Consider the following 21,216-nt stretch of genomic DNA (forward strand, 5'->3'; position numbering starts at 1 on the left):
ATTTTTTTTTTTTAATTTTTTTTTTTTTTTTGCAATGACCTCTTTATACACTTTATTTCAGAAATTTAAGATTTAAGAAATTAGTTTGCTTTGTTCTTATTATTGCAACAAAGATAAAAGCAAGGAAAATCAGACCTGGATTCAGAATATTAAATCAAAGCTCAGAAACATAAACAAATTCAGTCATTTGATTATCCAGTCAGGAGGTGATTTTTAGGTGTAACTAGTTCAGACCCTGATATGGATTCTGTAATAGTCTTTCAGGCTCTACAAAATTCACAATTAGTAAGTTTTGATTTAGTTTTTAATAGAAATATCTCTGAGGAATGTAAATACTTAGTTTGTATTATCTCTTATTTGATTTCCTGCATACCCAAACCAAATCTGGTGGCAGTTACATCAAAGGTCTTTTTTATTGTCATCTTTGAGCAATCATAAATTCTGAGGTTTTAATTTCATTTCTCTTTCTATTTTCATGGCATGTATGTTTGATTTTTCAGAAGAAATGATTTTTCAGCTACTCCAAGAAAAATATTAACCTTAAAAGTTCAAAATGCACTTGAAAGTATTTAATTTGTGTTGTTCATCACACAATCCTGTGAAGAATAAAACCAAATCATTCAATATCATTATGCAAGCAGGAAAATTATGCTGTGTGCCCCTTTTTGAAATTCAATAAGCAAATTGTTATATGTAAATAATAATAAAATGTAACAAATATGTGATTTAATATGTACCTGACCTGTTAAACAGGTGAAAAAAATATTTTTACCTCTATATTTATATTTATATCTCAGAACATATTGCTTATGACAATAACATACTAATGAGATATATTTATTATTTGTCAAACTTAATTATTAATGTATGCTTGTTTAAACTGTTGCTCATATAATTTTTATGCCCACTTAATATAAAATAGCTAACACACTCAACAGTTCAAAGACAACAAGCAAAATTGTTGTAGGTTTTAGCACAATTATTGGTTGGTTGGTTGATTTGACAAAAGAACTTTTATGTAATTATCTAACCTCTCTCCTCGTCTTTTATAAAATATTTTTTAGAAATAAGTAACTGCAGCTTAAAAAAGAAAGATAATCATCTTTAGTGGTTCTAATACTTCAGGTTCTTACAAGAATTTTATTCGATTTTATCAGTTAACATCTGCATAATTGGACATACAGAACAAGTGTTACCAGAGCCAGAAACTTTATTTATTTCTTCAGAACATTGAAAAATGAACAGTCATGGAATTAAGTATTTTCTATTCCATCTGAAACACAATGTAGTGGAAGACAGATAAGTAGCAAAATGTTGACTCTTCAGTGTGGTAATAAGCAATCCAACCTCTGATCCAAAACAAGGTCTTAAATAATAAAACCTTTTTTTAAAACAGGTAGAAAAAGTGAGAGCCTATTCTATTTTTCAGTAGCTGGGTAACATTGGGAATAAACAGTTTGGACTGTCAGAATTACATTGGTCCTCGTTATTTGCCTTAAGAGGAACTACTGGTCTAATCTCTTTGGGTACTAAAAATGGAACATTGAAAAGTACATTACATATCAGTGGCTTTAATTATTTTTTTTTTATGTATTTATTTTAGAATCATAGAAAACTGTTTAAGTTGTAAAACACCTTTAAGATCACCAAGTCCAACCGTTAACACTGACAAGTCCACCACTAAAGCATGTCCCTAAGTGCCACGTCTACAATCTTTTCAATATCCCTAGGGATAGTGATTGCACTACTTCCCTGTGCAGCCTTCCAGTACTTGACAACCTTTTCAGTGATAAAGCATTTTGTAATGGCCAATCTAAACCTCCCCTCATGCAACTTGAAGCCATTTCCTCTTGTCCTGTCAGCTGTTATTTGGCAGAAGAGACCAACCCCATGTCCTCTCTTCATCCTTCTTTCAGGTAGTTGTAGAGAGTGACAAGGCCCCTGAGCCTTCTCTTCTCCAGACTAAATAACCCCAGTTCCCCCATCTGCTCCTCACAGGACTTGTTCTCTAGACCTTCCACCAGCTTCACTGCTCTTCTTCAGATATGCAATTTGGATTATAAATCCAAATAATCTAAAGAATGTATTTGCTTTCTCTTTATTTTTCTTTCCTCCCAGCCTCTATTTCTCATCTTCTCCGGTAGTTTACTACTAACTTTAAATGGCTTCATGAAAATGGATATGGCTTGATTATTATCATGTAATTATTCTGATTAATAGGTTTAACACAGATTTTTAAAATCCAGTAGGAAGTGTTAGATGCATTCATTGTAACTACACACTGTTAGTCATCTTCGGTCAGTGATTTCTAGCAGCCTTTTTTGCTACAAGGGTACCTAGTGGTCAACTTGTCCATCAGGACCCCCAATCCCTCTCCACATAGCTGTTTTCTAGATAGTTGGATCCCAGTGTGAATTGGTGTAGGTATTGGGATTCCAGGTACAGGACTTGGGATTTTCCCTTTCCTGAACTTTTGTCAGGTTCCTGTTTATCCTTTGCTATAGCCTCTTGGGGTTCGTCTGGGTGGCAGTACACCCATCTGGTCTATCAGCTGTTCCTCACAGTTTTCTTTTCAAACTTCCTGAGAGCACAGTCTCTCCCGATATCCTGATCGTTAATGAAGGCGCTAAACAGTGCTGGCCCCTGGAGTACACCAATTATGTCTGGCTTCCAGCTGAACTTCATGCTGCTAATCACAATCCTTCAAGTCCAGCAGTGCAGCCACATTTCAACTTGCCTCACCACCTACTTACCAAGCCTGTAGTTCATCAGTTTGTCAATGGGGATATTATAGCAGACAGCGATGACAGCCTTACTAAAGTCAAGATAAATATCGTCTTATCCACAAAGCCAGTCATTTCATCATAAAGGGCTATCAGCTTGGCTAGCCAGGACTTCGCTTTTAGAAAGTCCATGCTGTCGATCAACTCCCAGTAACTTTTTTGTCCTTTTTTAACTTGAGTTTTGTCAGGAACTCCTGTCACCATGGCTTGATTTCCTGCTAATTGGGATAGACTATTTCTGAGCTTGAAGGGGGTGATACTTGAAAGTAGGAGGTGATCCTCTTTGTCTCTAGGACCATCTCCCACGGATCCCTGCAAGAAGATCCCTAAACAGGTTGAAATCTCTCCCTTGATGTCCAGAACCATGATTCTACTCTTTGCCTTGTTCCCTTCACTCAAGATCCTGAACTCCACCATCTCAGGATCACTGCAGCCAAAGTTGCCCCCAAAACCTTTATATTCCTCACAAGTCCTTTTTTGTTTGTAAGTATCATATCCAGCAGAGCATCTCCTCTATAGCAATATCCATCACCCTATATCCCTCCATTGCAGAACTCTAGTTGTGTGAGCAAGCCCACTGCATCTCTGTGATCCCAATTATACCCCAACTATATACCTGCATACAAACCTCTAGTTTCTCCTGTGTGTTTCCCGTGCCGTGTGTATCAGTGCACAGACACTTCGGAGAAGCATCCAGTCATGCTGATTTTCCAGGAAAATAGTAAGAGCTTTCACTTATGCTCTTCTGTTAGCATAGAACGGGTGGGACCCCTTTCCCCTCTTTTATTGATTATGATGCATTTCATGCCACATCACCCTTCTCCCTTTGGTTGTAAATCTGGTTTACTGCTTCCTCATTTGATTGTGGGTTGACATCTCTCTCATCTCATCTTTTAAAGCTTTTCTAACCAGATTGGCCAGCCTTCTTGCTTTGCTTTTCTTAAGCAAATGGTATATGCAAACATACTAATAGTGGTCATAAATGATATAATTCTTGTATCCTACAGAACATTTGACTCCTTTTTGTTCTTTTCCTAATCTTTCCCAATATCTTCGCCTGATCAGAGTCATGGATAAATATTAAATATGAGAAGAGGTTGCAAATCAAATAAACCTAATAAGAACAAATAAATGTCTCTGTTGACCTAAACAGTTAGGCACTAGCAATTCTCCTGTACGCTCCTGCAAACTCTCTTGTTTCAGTTTGTTTCATTTTCTCTTCTCACCACTGTGAAAAGCCTGGCTCCACCTGCATTACAACCTCTCCAGAGTTACCAGGGCTGCTGCTTTGTCTGCTTAAAGGCAACTCCACTCCAGACTGATCAAGACTGGCTCTCTCATACTCTCCTTTCAGGAAAGTCCTCTAGGCCCTGACCATTGTGGTTGCTCTGTGCTGAATGAGCTCCAGTTTGTCAAAGTCTTTCTTCTGGGGGCCAAAACTGGCCACTGTATCATTCCGATAATGTATTTCAACTAAATAATAGATCACAGTATCACAGTATCACAGTATGTTAGAGATTGGAAGGGACCTCAAAAGATCATCTTGTCCAATCCCCCTGCCAGAGCAGGAACACCTAGATAAGGTTACACAGGAATGTGTCCAGGCGGGTTTTGAATGTCTCCAGAGAAGGAGACTCCACAACCTCCCTGGGCAGCCTGTTCCAGTGTTCTGTCACCCTCACTGAGAAGAAGTTTCTTCTCAAGTTTAAGTGGAACCTCTTGTGTTCCAGTTTATACCCATTACCCCTTGTCTTATCATTGTTTGCCACTGAGAAGAGCCTGGCTCCATCCTCGTGACACTCCCCCTTTATATATTTATATACACTAATAAGGTCCCTCCGCAGTCTCCTCTTCTCCAAACTATAGAGACCCAGCTCCCTCAGCCTTTCCTCATAAGGGAGATGCTCCACTCCCTTAATCATCTTAGTTGCCCTGCGCTGGACTCTCTCCAGCAGGTCCCTGTCCTTCTTGAACTGAGGGGCCCAGAACTGGACACAATATTCCAGATGCGGTCTCACCAGGGCAGAGTAGAGGGGAAGGAGGACCTCTCTCGACCTACTAACCACCCCCCTTCTAATACACCCCAGGATGCCATTGGCCTTCTTGGCCACAAGGGCACAGTGTTGGCTCATGGTCATCCTGCCATCCACTAGGACCCCCAGGTCCCTCTCCCCTACACTACTCTCTAACAGGTCGTTCCCCAACCTATACTGGAACCTGGGGTTGTTCCTGCCCAGATGCAGGACTCTACATTTTCCCTTGTTATTTTTCATCAAGTTTCTCCCTGCCCAACTCTCCAGCCTGTCCAGGTCCCGCTGGATGGCAGCACAGCCTTCTGGCGTGTCAGCCACTCCTCCCAGCTTAGTGTCATCAGCAAACTTGCTGATAGTACACTCAATTCCCTCATCTAAATCATTGATGAATATATTAAATAATACTGGTCCCAATACTGACCCTTGAGGCACTCCACTAGATACTGGCCTCCAACTAGACTCCGCCCCATAGACTACAACTCTCTGGTTTCTGTCCTTCAGCCAGTTTGCAGTCCACCTCACCACCTGATCATCCAGGCCACACTTCCTCAGTTTAGCTATGAGGATGCTGTGGGAGACTCTGTCAAATGCTTTGCTGAAGTCAAGGTAGACCACGTCCACCGCTCTGCCATCATCCATCCACAATGTTATTTCCTCATAAAAGGCTATGAGGTTGGTCAAGCATGACTTCCTCTTGGTAAAGCCATGTTGACTGCCCCTCATAACCCTCTTATCCTTGACATGCCTTAAGATGGCATCAAGGATAAGGTGTTCCATCACTTTCCCAGGGATAGAGGTGAGGCTGACCGGTCTATAGTTACCCGGGTCCTCCTTCTTGCCCTTTTTGAAGACTGGAGTGACATTTGCTTTCCTCCAGTCCTCAGGCACCTCTCCCGTTTCCCAAGACTTGGTAAAGATGATGGAGAGTGGTCTAGCAATGACTTCTGCCAGTTCCCTCAGCACCCGCGGGTGCATCCCATCTGGACCCATGGATTTATGGATGTCCATATTGCTCAACTGGCCCCTAACCCATTCCTCATGGACTAAGGCAAACTGCTGCCTTGACCTGACTTCATCTGAGGTCTCAGGAGTACAGGGCTCTTCAGGACTGCCTCCAGCAGAGTAGACAGAGACAAAGAAGGCATTCAATAACTCTGCCATCTCTGTATCTTCTGTCACCAGGGCACCCATCCCGTTCACCAGTGGGCCAACCTTGCCTCTGGTGTTAGTTTTATCAGCTATGTATTTGAAAAAGCTCTTTCTGCTGTCCTTGACCCCTCTTGCCAGATTTAATTCTAAGGAGGCCTTAGCCATCCTAGCTGCCTTCCTACATCCTCTAGCAGCATCCTTATATTCCTCCCGAGTGGCCAGCCCCTCCTTCCATGACCTGTAAACTCTGCTCTTCCACTTGAGCATACCCAGCAGTTCCTTATTTAGCCACGCAGGTCTCTTGGCCCTCTTCCTTGACTTCCTACGTGTCGGGATGCTCCGCTCTTGAGCTTGGAATAAGCAATTCTTGAATGTCAACCAACTATCTTGGGCCCCTTTACCTTCAAGCAGCAGATACCTTATTCAATGAGTTTTCACAGTATTTTCAATTACAAGTATATTCAGCTACTGCTGTTTCTCATATATTTCAAAGATGCAGCAGAAGAAAGCACGGTAAGCTGCTGGAACTACAGAATGGAGCCTCAGAAAAAACAAAGGTACCAGAAATAAATGGAAGTAACATCAGTGTCAAAACTAATACTGAAAGCACCTTGTGTGTAAAGCAGTAGAACAAGTACAAGAGAAAACCACAAGAAAAGAAAATCCATCAAATGGGATTCAACAAGAATATAACACCTCTGCTTTAAGAAATCCTGAAAGAAGAAATACACGGAGTTAATAATGAAATATCAGTGCCTTGTGTATTAATTGTTCTGTATTCTTCCCACAGTGGCACCTCAGAATAGGATAAATTACCATGCAGACTTCAGTTTGACTTGATGTAGGTTTGTCCTTAGGAATTGAAAGAGAAAGCTCAGTCTTGCAGCTGGTCTGAATGCTAGTGTCTTCTTTTTCTAGAGAAGTGCTGCAAGCAAGTTTCCAAGGGTGCAGGCATCTGCACTCAGGCAAATTACGAAGTCAGTGCATATATGTATCCAAGGACTTGAAGTCCTCTCTCGAAGGAGTGGTCTGGAAGAAGTCATGTCACTGCAAGATTGTGAAAGAGAGTTATTTACTGTGAAGTTTACTAATTAACGATGCATTATGAGTGCTGAATAACAGAACTGCTATACACTTTTCATTTGCAATATTGCAAACGGCTTTAAACAAGCTTCCCTTTTGACAGGTCTCTTACTTGTTCCTCAGGTGATCCTTGGGGACTGTTGACAATTTTGCCAACTGTAGGTAACACCAGCAAAAAAGCTCTGTGAGAACTGCTTGATAAAATAAAGATTTCTAGATCAAATTCTAACAGTTTAATTTTGCTTCATACCTGGAATCTTACTTAGATGACAGCATACCACAAGCAGTAACATATGTTAGATTTTGTAGTTGGTTAAATAGTACACTGATTATAGCAATAATTATATCTTCCTTAAGTCATGACAATCAGGGCCTGCAAAACTAAAATATTGATGTTTGTTGAGTTAGCAAACAAATAAAAACATTTGAAATACCTGGGGTAACTCTTGAAAATATGATTGCTCATTTATTTTGACGATTAAATTTCCATTATTTTTTTATATTTGATAATATGATACACACTGTAATGCATTTTTTTAAAATCATAGTTTAATAATTTGAGTAGTCACTAGAACACTCTAATATTTAATCTTTGTTCATAGGTGGAGAGTAATTGCCAGGTTTTATTGGGATTACAAAACACGCAGATTAATGAAATAAGAAATGTTATGCAGTATTTCAGACACTCATTTTACCAATATTTATATAGAACATGAGAACATGATTTGTGAAGTTAATCTTGCCATTGACATCAGAAAGGGCAGACCGACCTGGTTTTTGTCTTTTATTAATTTTTTTCTTCTTCTCTTGAGTTTGTTCTTAGGAGTCATTTACTTGATGTGAATGGATCAAACTTCCTGGGTGCTGTATTATCTAAGTGTAGGACTTATCCTGTCGTTAAGCTCTACAGCTGCTTTTCCCTCCTGTTGTTTCCCATGAAGAAAGCAAACATAGGAGTGGCAAAATCATGACACTAAGAGATCAGTCAGAAGGACTCAGTCTTCCCTTCAGAGCATGAACATATCTTCTATCTGTGAACGCTGTAACTAGGATCCATGCTTTTATAATCTCAGAGATTGGTACAGTACATATTACACGGACTGTTTGGGAATTAAACTTGGGCCAAAATGCAACATCTCACTCACTACAGAAGAGATTCAGAGATGGATTAAATATGTGAATGGAGGTAAGAGTTGGGTCCCCAGACAAAAAGGAAACTAAGAACAAGGTATGCTTGATTTAAAGCTATGGCAAGTAAGAAGAGAAACAGAGAATAAGAGAAAGTAGAAGATTGTGTATAGAAGGTAAATCATAAATTAATTTTTAAATCTTTTGCTATATAAAGGATATGACAAATTATGTTTCAGGGAATATATTTATCATTTGCTGAACTGGAAAACCATGCTACAGTGGGCAGGGTGGTCTTAATCACTTCTTGTGCTTGAATCTTCAACATCTACTACTAGCCATTGGGTCAGTCACAAGACAGTGAGCTGGCAGGGTAATTGTTCTTGCTTACCATGGTGGTAGCCTAACAATGACTCCCCAGACCTGGCACTGATGAGGAGACTGACCTTTGTCCATGCTTCTACGACTGCTTGGTTTGCTCTATTCTAGAACTTTACTTCTTTTACTTACTCTAAAAGTAAATGAGAAGGGTTAGATTTGTCTTTATGGCATATTTATTCCCACTCCTAAGTAGGAACCTGTCTCTTCACATATTGTGTGGAGTTTAGCACATTATTTGATGTGTTTTTTTTCAGACAATTCAGTAACTTTTTCCTTAGTTCCTAGGGGCATATTTATTCTCTGGAACTCTGTCTCTGTGAGAGAAAATAACTTGAGAAAATATCTTAAATAAATATTAAACTGAGAAAATAGAGTTCTTGAAGGCATGTGCTATGTGATACCAAAAGGTCTTGCTTTGAGCTTGACTATTGCTACTTACTTTCCAAACAGAAGTAAGTCACACATCTGTAATACATTGGTCTAAGAAAGGCATAGCAAAATAATATTTAATAGAATTAAATTATATAAAGTTTTAAGCTGTGTCAAATCCTTTAAAACTTCTTAAGTGTTGTGCATGACTTAGAAACCAAAGAGATTGAATGAACACAATTATGTAGGGTATTGTTTCTGACTGCCTTGGCAATACTGTTTGGAGTTTGGACATATATTTATATGTATATATATATAAAACCTTCTGTCAGCTGATACTTTAAGAATTATAAGAAAGAACTTCTTATCCCCACAAAAACCTGAATTGTGCTTGACAAATTGCTTTAACAAAATGTTCTTTACAGGAGATAATTGGGAGAAGTCATGCTAAGTCCCAGCAGCTGTATCAAACTTTTTTATAAAAATATTTTTACCCTGTAGTTGGAGGAATGAACATTAGTGCATATGTGACAGATTGAGGTAAGATGAAGCATCCTTCTACTTCAACTATAACACACATGGGAATAGCAGGTACAAGCTCTGAGTTATATGCCAAAAGTAAATTTACTTGAAGAGCTACACTTAATACCAATAAAGCACCCCAAGGAAAATTTTCCCCAGTACATAAATAAGCTGCAAATGAAACAGGAGGAGGGTTGTTATGACAAAAATAATAGCTTAAAGAAGGAAAGGCACACCTCTGTTTTTTTATTTAATTATTTCAGTTTGTAGTGACACATACAGGTTAATTGAATACACCTTATCAGTACTCAGACTTTAAACTGCAGGAGTTTTAATTTGGGCATGTAGCTTATGGCTAATTTTAGGATGCCATTAAAAAAGATCACATATAATTCCCTGAATAATCAGGAGAGACAGGTGCCTTTGAAGACTTCTACATGGACTTGTCTGCCTTATTGTTTAAGCATAAGTAGGAACAGCTTTTTTCTATAGATTTCTCAAAGGTATCTTCTTATTTCCAGTGACTATTGACATTTTATGCAAGAGCACTGCTTTGCTCCACTACCGTCTACATTTTAAGCATAAGAACTTTGATACAGCCAAGCAAAGCAGTCTAATCAAGCAAAATCACCATGCATTGTTAATAGAACTAGAGCAAATATGTTGGTGCAGAGACATGTTTTTTATATATCCCAGAAATTAACAAAATTATATGTTTATTAACTAAATAATATTACCAGTTTCAAAAATTAGGACCTAAATACCTCAGCCTAATCTAAAACGTGCTAATAAACTTGTTCAGCAGTCTTTCACTTTGTAAAACTCCAAACACCTAAATGACTATTGTTCTTATATTCCTATGTACTACCCAGCAAGGTAATAATTTTTCTCTCATGGAGTAGAGCTGTAGGGAAAGAAATTATGAAAGAACTAATAAAATTAATTTAGCCAGTAGAATTGCACAATGAGAAGGTATTACAGTAAACAAAACTACAAGAGTCAGGATGCAGACTTTGTCTCAAATGGTATATTGGACTCCTATCTTTGGAATAACTTTGTGTAGATAAGACTTTTGTCTTCTGATAATGTTTTATGATTTATTTGAAGCACAGGACATATGACAGAGATCAGGTTTTACTCTTCTTAGGAAACACATAGCTGCAGAACACCAGGTTTAAGTGTAACTATGTATAGAAATCAAGAGGTATATGATCCGATCTTACTTCACTCTGTTTAGTTTACATTTTCTTTAGTTTGCTTTTACTTTCTTTTAGAGTAAGGAAATATTATTGCCACTCCTTTAGATGTTTCCCTGGGATGTCACAGCAATGTAATTTGTAATTAAAGTAGCAAAAATGGAAGAAATTTCTAATTCAATTAGATAAGTCATATGCCTGTCACTTCTGACTTTCTCTTTGGATGATCTACTTGTCCATTTTGAGTCTCTTTCTGCTCCATCTAGCAATAGCTCCTACACAAACCTTTCATGAAGTAAATACCTCAAAACTGCAGACCCATTCAGAACCAGTTGGATATTTTTGACATCTCCCAGCTCCATATATTTTTGGTGGCAGAGATACCAAAGAGCAGAATTAATGAGTCTCATTTCTGTGTCCTTCTAAAGCAACGTTAAAATACTAACTTTTAACCAAATACATTAAAATTCTATAAGCCTTAAAACACTATGGGCCATCCTATTTTCAGGAAGAAATCTCTCATTAAAATAGAAGAGAAGCAAAATGTATTAAAATAAATAAATAGGAGACGGTGACACTTGCTTAGAAGAACAATTTTCACACAGTGATAAAGCAGAGAGCTCCCTAGTTGCCCTGCACTAAGAAAAATTGTGAGCACATAAAGCAATTCTAAATTGCTACCAGAAATCAGGATAAAATCTATGGATGAGCTACCTGCATTGTTCTTAGTATAAAAATTTGTCTTCCACAATGCCCTGAAATTCAGAGAAGATGAAGATGCTCTACTGCCTTATTTGTTTCCCGTGTCCACAGGTTGGTTTTGTAGCTTGAAATATACAAGAGAAATATGCATCTCTCACCCCAGGTTTCTCTCTCCAAATTGTACAATACTTCTTTTGGTCATTTTGCCTGTTTGCAGACATATAAGATAATTTATTTTCCAGGGGTTACTCTTCATACTTTTCTATACATGGGGAGAACTGAAACAACTTTTGGGAAGAATTTGGATCCTTCCCTTTCTCACAGAGTCTTACTATTTAGTAGCTAGGTATTAAAAATACTACTTCCAGTATGAAGAATATGTAAAAGATTCAAAAGCAGCTGTTTCATATTAAGAACTTCTCAGAATGTGTTATAGTACCAAGGGATTTTCTACCTTGTAAGCTTTGATACAGAATGATGTGTGAGTGAAATGTAATTTATCTTTAGAACTCTGGTCTTTCACACATGAATATTTTCTGTATTCAGACTTGTGAACCCAAACTCTGATTTGACTCAGCTGCTGAAACCTGTGCATAATATTTATGCTGTCTGCACAGATTAACTGAGGTGATGTATTTTAGCCACCACTTTCCTTCTGCTAATCCCCCAGATTAGTAGTAGGTTAATAGAACTCAAGAGAGAAACAAACAAGAAAGAAGATAGGGATGGTAGAGTTAACCATCTTTGAGAATGCTGTTAAAGTAAAGGAAGTAGGGTTGGTTGGTTTTTTTTTTTCCGTCAAAAAGACATCTGCAGACTCCATAGGGGGAATCTGAAAAGGAGTTCATGAAGGTAGGAACATGAAGAAACTGAATTAAGCAAGAAAACGCAGGGCTAGTCTCTGAAAGTCAGCAGAATATATGATGTTTTGATAAGGAAATAGGGGTTCTGATCATATGTTGAATTACAGGTGGTAATTCTAAAGATTTTGCTGATGAAAAAAAGAAAAGGTTTTCAAATTGTCTTAACTGAAGACTAATAACCATAAATTTAATTTATTTAAGCTGTTGTTCAGAGGAAATGATGTTGCAGAGGAAAAAAGCTGCAAAGCTGTCGTATGAAATGGTGAATTTGAACCATGTGAACCTTCTAAATCATAACCAGTTGGTCTTTTAGAACATGGGACTGAGATTTTCCAATGTGAAATTAAGTTTCAAGAGAAAAAACAAAAACGTAATTGATGATTATTTCTAAAAATAATGGTGATTATAAAGTACTGGATTTGAACTACAAAATAAGCTGTTACTCTGTATTTCTGGCCAAATCTGAACAGAAATACTTTGATTTACCTCATATACTTTTACTAAAGTCAGTGCTTAGTATGTTTTGGTGACAAGATAAGGCATAAAACTAATATTACACAGGTGTGACATTCATCTTGAGAGGAGAGATGTTAAGGACAGCTGCACATGACATGATGTGAAAAACTTCAGTGTGAGAAGCGGTAAAGAGGGTGGTTTTATTCTCATTTTTCTGGTCTATAGTTTTATCTCTAAATGTGCAATACGGTCCTTGTACAGAGAAAGGTCTCAGTTCAGATTTTTTTTTTCTATTGTAGGTCTATGATTCTGTCACTGAAGTGTGATGCTGTGAAATATAGGCTAATCCATGCCGAGTTCCTCTCTTCTGCAGATGAAGTTATTCAGCTTAATGTTAGATTAGGCGTGTCTTCACAGTGACTGCAATGAAAAGCTTGCCAAGGATCTACTCTTTCATCATCAATGGAATATGAATCTTAATTAGATTTAATTAGATTTAGAATTGGAATTAGAAATCTTCGAGAGGGACTCTAAAAGCATTTACAGTTTCAGATCTCTTATGTTGTTGTAGTTGTGCTCATTATAACAGGTGGATCTAGTTTGTCAGGAAAAAAATCATGAAAGCTTTGGAAGAAAATGAAGAGAGCTTTCATGTCCAGTTCGTTTGGATCAACTTTTGCCTGTTATGTATTTTTATTTGTAATTGTTATGGTCAAAAGTAAAAAGGAATGGCATAGGAAAACAGAAGACATGTTGTATTCTTCTCATGTAAAATATAATTGTAGAAGCTATTTTTCAAGAATTGGTCAGGCTATCTAAATTTCCCTTCTGAAATCTTTGGGCTGAATGAAATACATCATAGCTCATGTGAAAGGTTTAGGGAGACACCAAGAAAGATAGTTTTGATATTTTAGGACTCCTCTTCTGTGTAAGTGTATTTTGGTAGTATAAAAACACCCATGATAACAATGGTTTCAAGTTGATACATCCAGAAGGACATAAACAGAAAAGGGAGTGAGGCGAGTCAAGGCAAGGCAAGGCAAACCAGCTCAAAATTCTTAATTCTAAGTTGCTCTGAAAGAGACAAATTGCATGCAAATGGGAGATTATTAGGATTCTTCTGATTTGAGAAAATAGCACGGAGATCAGCTGGGTCCAACTGAGAACTCTACTGGGCTGGAGGTTCTGTAGATCAGGCAACACTGGAACAAGGTGAGTGACTGCATTTCAGAGATTACATGTACACCTGTATAGGAAATCATATGTAATATTAAAATGAAATTTTTCTTCAAACATATATCGTGCAGTGGTGAATATTACAATAAAGTAATACTAATTAAAATAATGTAATGTCTTCTGAGTAAGGAAATATTAATCTATTCTAACCTACGTACTGAACAGACTAATTTTTCTTTATGTATAACCTAAGAACCAGTGTTATTTGTTATTCATTTCTGCTTTAATTGTGTTTCAAATTTTAAATTGCAAAAATGTATCACCTTCTTCCATTAAAATCTCTATTTTTATACAATAATAGTCAATAAGAATTTATTAAATGAGTAGATTATATCTCTGAGAATCTGGGTACTTCTGATTTTAGTGAATTTAATGGACTGAAAGCAGAATTCTCCAAGTTTGTAGAGAGCAAAGTGCTAGAGCTATGATCCTTCATGTGATTTTATGGAGAAGTTTGACCTTAATTTATGGAGGTTTTTTTAGTTCAAATGAAAAGTAAAGTGAATAATGATCTCCCTATCTATTCCTTCCATATACAAATTAAGAAATTGTAGTTAGCCTAAACCAAGTATACATATGACATGACAACTGGTCAGAAAAGAGATCATATTTGTAAATTAGTTCTAAAATATGTTTTAAATGGGCCTTTGAACCACCCTGGGGGCTGATTTGTTGGTTTTGCCACAGACTTATTTTTCAGTTGTTGTAAATTTCCTCTCCGTTTAAACATTTGTTAAATATGTATACCTATGGTTCCAATTTAATTAGGCTTTTCTAAGGCTTAATATATGTATACAGATTGCCTATACCTTTTTGGATGAAGAATGGAAAAAGTTCACATCCCCCCTGTCTACCTTAAAAACAGAATTTAAACTTCCTAAATCAATGTAAAATATTTCTAGGTAAACATATGAAGATTTAACATTTACTATAAGCTAAGCTGTATCTCTTTGCTTCATGATCACCAATGTATTAAGAATATCTGCTTTTGAGATAGTGTGTGTAATGAAAGACTTCTTCTGTGTAAGCAGCTTTCCTCAAGTGATTCACTTATCTTTTAGGAAGCAAAATTATTATATGAAACCTGCGTATTTAGAAATGGCACTTGAAATGAATAAACCCTGAAAGTTTTCACAAAACTTACTGTATAAATCACTTTGACATTTTAGAGAAGTATTATATTCTTTTCCTTTTTGTGGAAAAAAAACAAAAACCAAGCAAAACTAAATACCCCCAGAACCTCCTAAAAACCCCCAGGCAGTTGCTTTCAGTTAGGGAAAGATAAAAAAATCTGAGTGCATTTTTAATAGTCATATAGACAGAAAGGGAAAGAAATTGTCTTTATGGTTTTTGGTTGTTTTTATTTTAACTTTGGTTTTATCACTATGGAAATGACCTTGCAATTTAGACTGTGTAAAACTTTAAACAACCATGGCTGTTCCTGCTTACATATTCATCTTAGTCTTAAAATGCCATTGGTGTCACATATTTAATTCATGTATTTAATGCAGATGATATAGAGCATAGTGTCTTGAATTAGTTCACTGGATTTATATTTCTGCAAAGTTTTAGATGGGATTAAAGCAATAACCTCTTATCTTTAAATTAGAATGTAGCTACAACAGATCTGTGTTTGCAAAATTGTTGTGATAAGTTCACTTTAAGTAGTGGTTATTAAAGAAAATTTAAGAAATATTTCTTTCAGCAGCTTCACACAGATCACAGTATAGGAGATCAAGAAGGTTAAAAGAGAAAATGGCATAAAATCTCTTCAAAGGATTCGAAGGAACATTTAATTTATCTTTACTTTACAACCTCTTTCTCGCACTCATGCTCAGCAGATTCTCTGGCGTATTTCTTAGATTACACTTGCACCACAGCAGAGTGGGAATAACTCAGATCCCCAGAGCTCCCAGACATTGTTTCCACTGTTAAAATTTACTTCTCAGCTTGAAATAATAAGCAAAGCCCAACCTGCCTCAACATCTCTTGATCATGAACATTAGTGCAGAGATGCCCTCATATTAGGACTCCATTTCATGGTTTGATAGAATTTTCCTGATGCCTGAGAAGTTTTCCATTCCAAGATGTCATCAAGATGTATTTAAATGAAAAAGAAAGAAAATACTTCATTGTGTGCAGTTGTGACATTCTTTTAAAGAAAAGTAGCTGAGAAGACAAGATATTTCATAGCAGTCTCTATCCCTTGCAACTGGAGTGCTGAGCTTTGATTTTTATTTTTATCTACAAAAACCCATCTGAAATAATAGATAACTAAGGAAAGAGGCCAAAAGGGCATATTTGCAGCACTCTTTGGCAGCTTGGGAGACCAGAAATGGGAGGAGTAAAAAAAAAAATAAATAAAAAAATGGAAGAAAAAGAGAAAAAAAATTAAAAAAAGGAAAACAAATTATAAAACTTTAATTTCTAATGTCTTTCCTGGAGAGTCCATATTTTCCCTGGAGATAAATCAGACCAATTTCTTATCAACAGGCAATAGAACGTCCTTGATAGTGTGTATGGAAAGACTATGAAACATTCAAGATACTTCAGACGAGTTATCCAGTTTGCTGGTGGATTTTTTTCCTTTTATTTTTATTAAGTGCACTAACAAATAGGTACCTCCTTCTCACTTAGGCTCTTTTTTACATACCACACCTGGATGAAGTACTAAAGAATTAGTTGACTTATTGTTTCCCCATTGATAGAGACAGATATTACATAAAAACTATACCTTCCACTTAGGGAAAACAGTAGTACAAAATTTGGGTGTGACTAGAACTGAGAAAATATTGTAAAGAAAACTATGAATCTTCATTTAATTTGGGAAGTTAACTAATATCAGTAGGGCTTACCTCCTTGGTTATTAACTATGGAATATATTCATAGAAGTGTTTCTAAGAGGTGACTTAAAAAAATATAAAAGTAATATTTATAAAAGTTAGATTCATAACTTATAGTCAATAACTACCTCTCAGACCCATCTGTAGATCTGTTTTTAAGACTTGCACTCACTCATCTGATCTGGGAACAGATCAGTGAACCATCCACAGAACAGAATCATAGAATCATAGAATAGTTAGGGTTGGAAAAGACCTTAAGGTCATCTAGTTCCAACCTCCCTGCCATGGGCAGCGACACCCCACACTAAGCAATGCCACCCAAGGCCTCACCCAACATGGCCTTGAACACCGCTAAGGATGGAGCACTCACAACCTCCCTGGGCAACCCATTCCAGTGCCTCACCATCATCACAGTAAAGAATTTCTTCCTTAGATCCAATCTAAACTTCCCCTGTTTAAGTTTGAACCCATTACACCTTGTCCTGTCACTACAGTCCCTGATGAACAATCCATCCCCAGCAACCTTGTAGGCCCTCTTCAGATACTGGAAGGCTGCTATGAGGTCTCCACGCAGCCTTCTCTTCTCCAGGCTCAACAGCCCCAACTTTCTCAGCCTGTCTTCATACGGGAGGTGCTCCAGTCCCCTGATCATCCTCGTGGCCCTCCTCTGGACTTATTCCAGCAGTTCCATGTCCTTTTTATGTTGAGGACACCAAAGCTGCACACAATACTCCAAGTGAGGTCTCACAAGAGCAGAGTAGAGGGGCAGGATCACCTCCTTCGACCTGCTGGTCACACTTCTCTTGATGCAGCCCAGGATACAGTTGGCTTTCTGGGCTGCGAGCGCACACTGCCGGCTCATGTTCATTTTTTCATTGACCAACACCCCCAAGTCCTTCTCCGCAGGGCTGCTCTGAATCTCTTCTCTGCCCAACCTGTAGCTGTGCTTCGGATTGCTCCCACCCAGGTGTAGGACCTTGCACTTGGCATGGTTAAACTTCTTAGGGTTGGCATCAGCCCACCTCACAAGCATGTCGAGGTCCCTCTGGATGGCATCCCTTCCCTCCGGCGTACCAACCGAACCACACAGCTTGGTGTCATCGGCAAACTTGCTGAGGGCGCACTCAATCCCACTGTCCATGTCACTGACAAAGATGTTGAACGAGACCGGTCCCAACACCGATCCCTGAGGGACACCACTCGTTACTGGTCTCCAGCTGGACATCGAGCCATTGACCACAACTCTTTGCGTGCGGCCATCCAGCCAGTTCTTTATCCACCGAGTGGTCCACCCATCAAATTGATGTCTCTCCAATTTAGAGACAAGGATATCATGTGGGACAGTGTCAAATGCTTTGCACAAATCCAGGTAGATGGTTTCATCTGCTCTGCCCCTGTCCATCAGTTTCATAGCCCCATCATAGAAGGCCACCAAATTGGTCAGGCAGGATTTCCCCTTAGTGAAGCCATGCTGGCTGTCACCAACCACCTCCTTGTTTTTCATGTGCCTTAGCATGTCTTCCAGGAGAATCTGCTCCAAGATTTTGCCAGGCACAGAGGTGAGACTGACTGGTCTTTAATTCCCCGTGTCATCCATTTTCCCCTTCTTGAAAATGGGGATTATATTTCCCTTCTTCCAGTGGTCAGGAACTTCACCTGACTGCCATGATTTTTCAAATATGATGGCCAGTGGCTTACCAACTTCATTCGCCAGCTCCTTCAGGACCCGCGCATGGATGTTGTCAGGTCCCATGGACTTGTGTACATTTAGGTTTTTAAGATGGTCTCTAACCAGGTCCTCTCCTACAGTGGGCCTAGGGTCTTCATTCTCACAGTCCCTGCGTTTGCCTTCCAAGACTTGGGTGGTGCGGTCAGAGATTTTGCCAGTGAAGACTGAGGCAAAGAAGTCATTAAGAACCTCAGCCTTCTCCAAATCCTGGGTAGCTAGTTCTCCCAATATCTTCCGAAGGGGGCCTACGTTGTCCCTAGTCTGTCTTTTACTCGCTACGTACCTAGAGAATCCCTTCCTATTATCCTTTAACATCCCTAGCCAAGTTCAATTCTAACTGGGCCTTAGCTTTCCTAACCTGGTCCCTAGCTTACCGGACAGCATCCCTGTATTCTTCCCAGGCCGCCTGTCCCTCCTTCCACCTTCTATAAGCCTCTTTTTTCCTTTGAATTTTCCTGAGCTGCTCCTTATCCATTCAAGGAGGCCTCCTGTCCCTCCTGCTGCACTTCCTTCTAGGTGGGATGCAACACTCCTGAGCTTGTAGCAGGTGATCCTTGAATAGCAACCAACAGTCTTGGGTCCCCCTGCCCTCTAGGGCTGTATCCCATAGAACCTTACTGAGCAGGCTCCTGAAGAGGCCAAAGTCTGCTCTCTTGAAGTCCAGGGCAGTGAGCTTGCTGCACGCTCTTCTCACTGTCCCAAGGATCTCGAATTCGACCATCTCGTGGTCACTGCAACCAAGGCTGCCCTGGAGCATCACATTTCCAACCAGCCCTTCCCTGTTGGTGAGCACGAGGTCAAGCATGGCACCTCTCCTTGTCAGCTCCTCTATTACTTGCAGAAAGAAGTTGTCATCCACACAATCGAGGAACCTGCTGGATAGCTTATGCCGGGCCGTACCTTCACTCCAACAGATGTAAGGGTGGTTGAAGTCTCCCATGAGAACAAAGGCCTGCGAGCATGAGGCTGTTCCTATCTGCCTATGGAGCACTTCATCCACAGATTCCTCTTGATCAGGCGGTCTGTAACAGATCCCCACAGTAATGTCCCCCATCGCTGTTCTCCCTTTAACCTTGACCCACAAACTCTCTGTCGACTGCTCACCCATCCCCAGACACAGTTCCATACTCTCCAGCCTATCTGTAACATAAATAGCAATTCCCCCTCCCCGCCTGCCAGGCCTGTCTTTTCTATAGAGCCTGTAACCTTCCATTCCAACACTCCAGTCGTACGAGCCATCCCACCATGATTCTGTGATGCCTACTCTATCATACTCCTGTAGTCGTGCACACATGTCTAATTCCTCTTGTTTGTTTCCCATACTACGGGCGTTTGTATAGAGGCATCTGAGCCGAGCTCCAAATGAAGCCGGCTCATTGGCTGGAGCGGCTGGAATATCTCTGCATCGCTCCGAGCATTTATTTCAGGTGCTGGCAACTGACTGGGTGTGTTGGGATGGAACGATGCCCCCCTCCCCCAACACATCTAGTTTAAAGCAACCTTGACCAGCCTGGCAAGCCTCCTACCAAAACCACTCTTCCTCTTCTTTGTCAGATCAGCTCTACCAGCCCCCAGTAGACCTGGCCTACTAACTTGGGTCCTGGATTCAAAACACCCAAACCCCTGACTATGGCACCATCCTTTTAACCATTTATTAACTTGGCCAGTCCTCCTAGCTTTTTTAAGGTCTCCCCCTGTATCCTGGAGAATTGATGAAAAGACAATCTGAGCTCCAGAGCCCCTAACCACCTCTCCCAGGGCTCTGTAGTCCTTCTTTATGTTCTCCAGCCTACTTCTATCAACATCACTAGCACCCACATGGATCACCAGAAGTGGGTAATAGTCCATGGGTCTCACTAGAGCAGGCAGCCTCTCTGCAACATCCCTGATCCGTGCCCCAGGTAGGCAACACACCTCCCTCGAGACCGGGTCAGGCCGACAGATGAGTGCCTCTGTCCCTTTCAAAGTAGAGTCCCCTACCACTATGACCCGTCTCTTTTTCCTGGCAGCACCAGTAGTGATCTTTACCAGTGTACCAGCCGGTTGTTTCTGGTGCATGTGCCCTTCCTTCTTAGCACCCTGCAGGACAGCAAAGCGGTTCTGGGTGGGGACAACAGCTTTAGGAGGAAACCCCTTGTTTTTAAATGTCCTCTTCCTCTTTTTTCTTGTTGTTTTTTGTTGTTACTGTTTCCCAGCTTCCTGGGTTGACAGCCTCCTCTACTCCTCCATGAGCTTCAGGGGACACCTGAGGCCCCTGCACAGTTTGGGCCTGGAGGAGGCAGTTCTGCTTCCTCTCAGCTTCCCTGACATCTTGCAGCCTATTGACAGCACCCCGCAGCTCAGCCACCTGCTGCAGGAGGACCTCCACCAGGGAGCACCGAGTGCAGCCCTGCCCATTGCGCACCCTTCCCTCACGAGACCGGTGCAGTCACTCTCTACACTCTGAGCATTGCACTGCAGCCTCCCCTTTCATCGGCTCTGTCTGGGTGCCTAAGCTGGCCACTGCCGAGGCAGCCAGAGCAGAGCTCCCAGACCGGGCCCTGGTCATACAGCGAGTACTCACCATCCCGCGCAAACTGCCGCGCAAGCTGCCTCGACCCGCCCTGTTTGCTGTGCTCCTGGTCTCTCGCTCTCCCTGGGGCAGGTTTTTAACCAGTCAGGGCTGGTGCTGCTCCTCCTGGCTCCGCCCCCTGTGAGTCAGCTGCTCGCGTCAGCTGAGCTGCCGGCTCCTGGGCAGGTCCTG

This window comes from Psittacula echo, assembly GCF_963264785.1.
Source record: "Psittacula echo genome assembly, chromosome: 1".
Classification (NCBI taxonomy): domain Eukaryota; kingdom Metazoa; phylum Chordata; class Aves; order Psittaciformes; family Psittacidae; genus Psittacula; species Psittacula echo.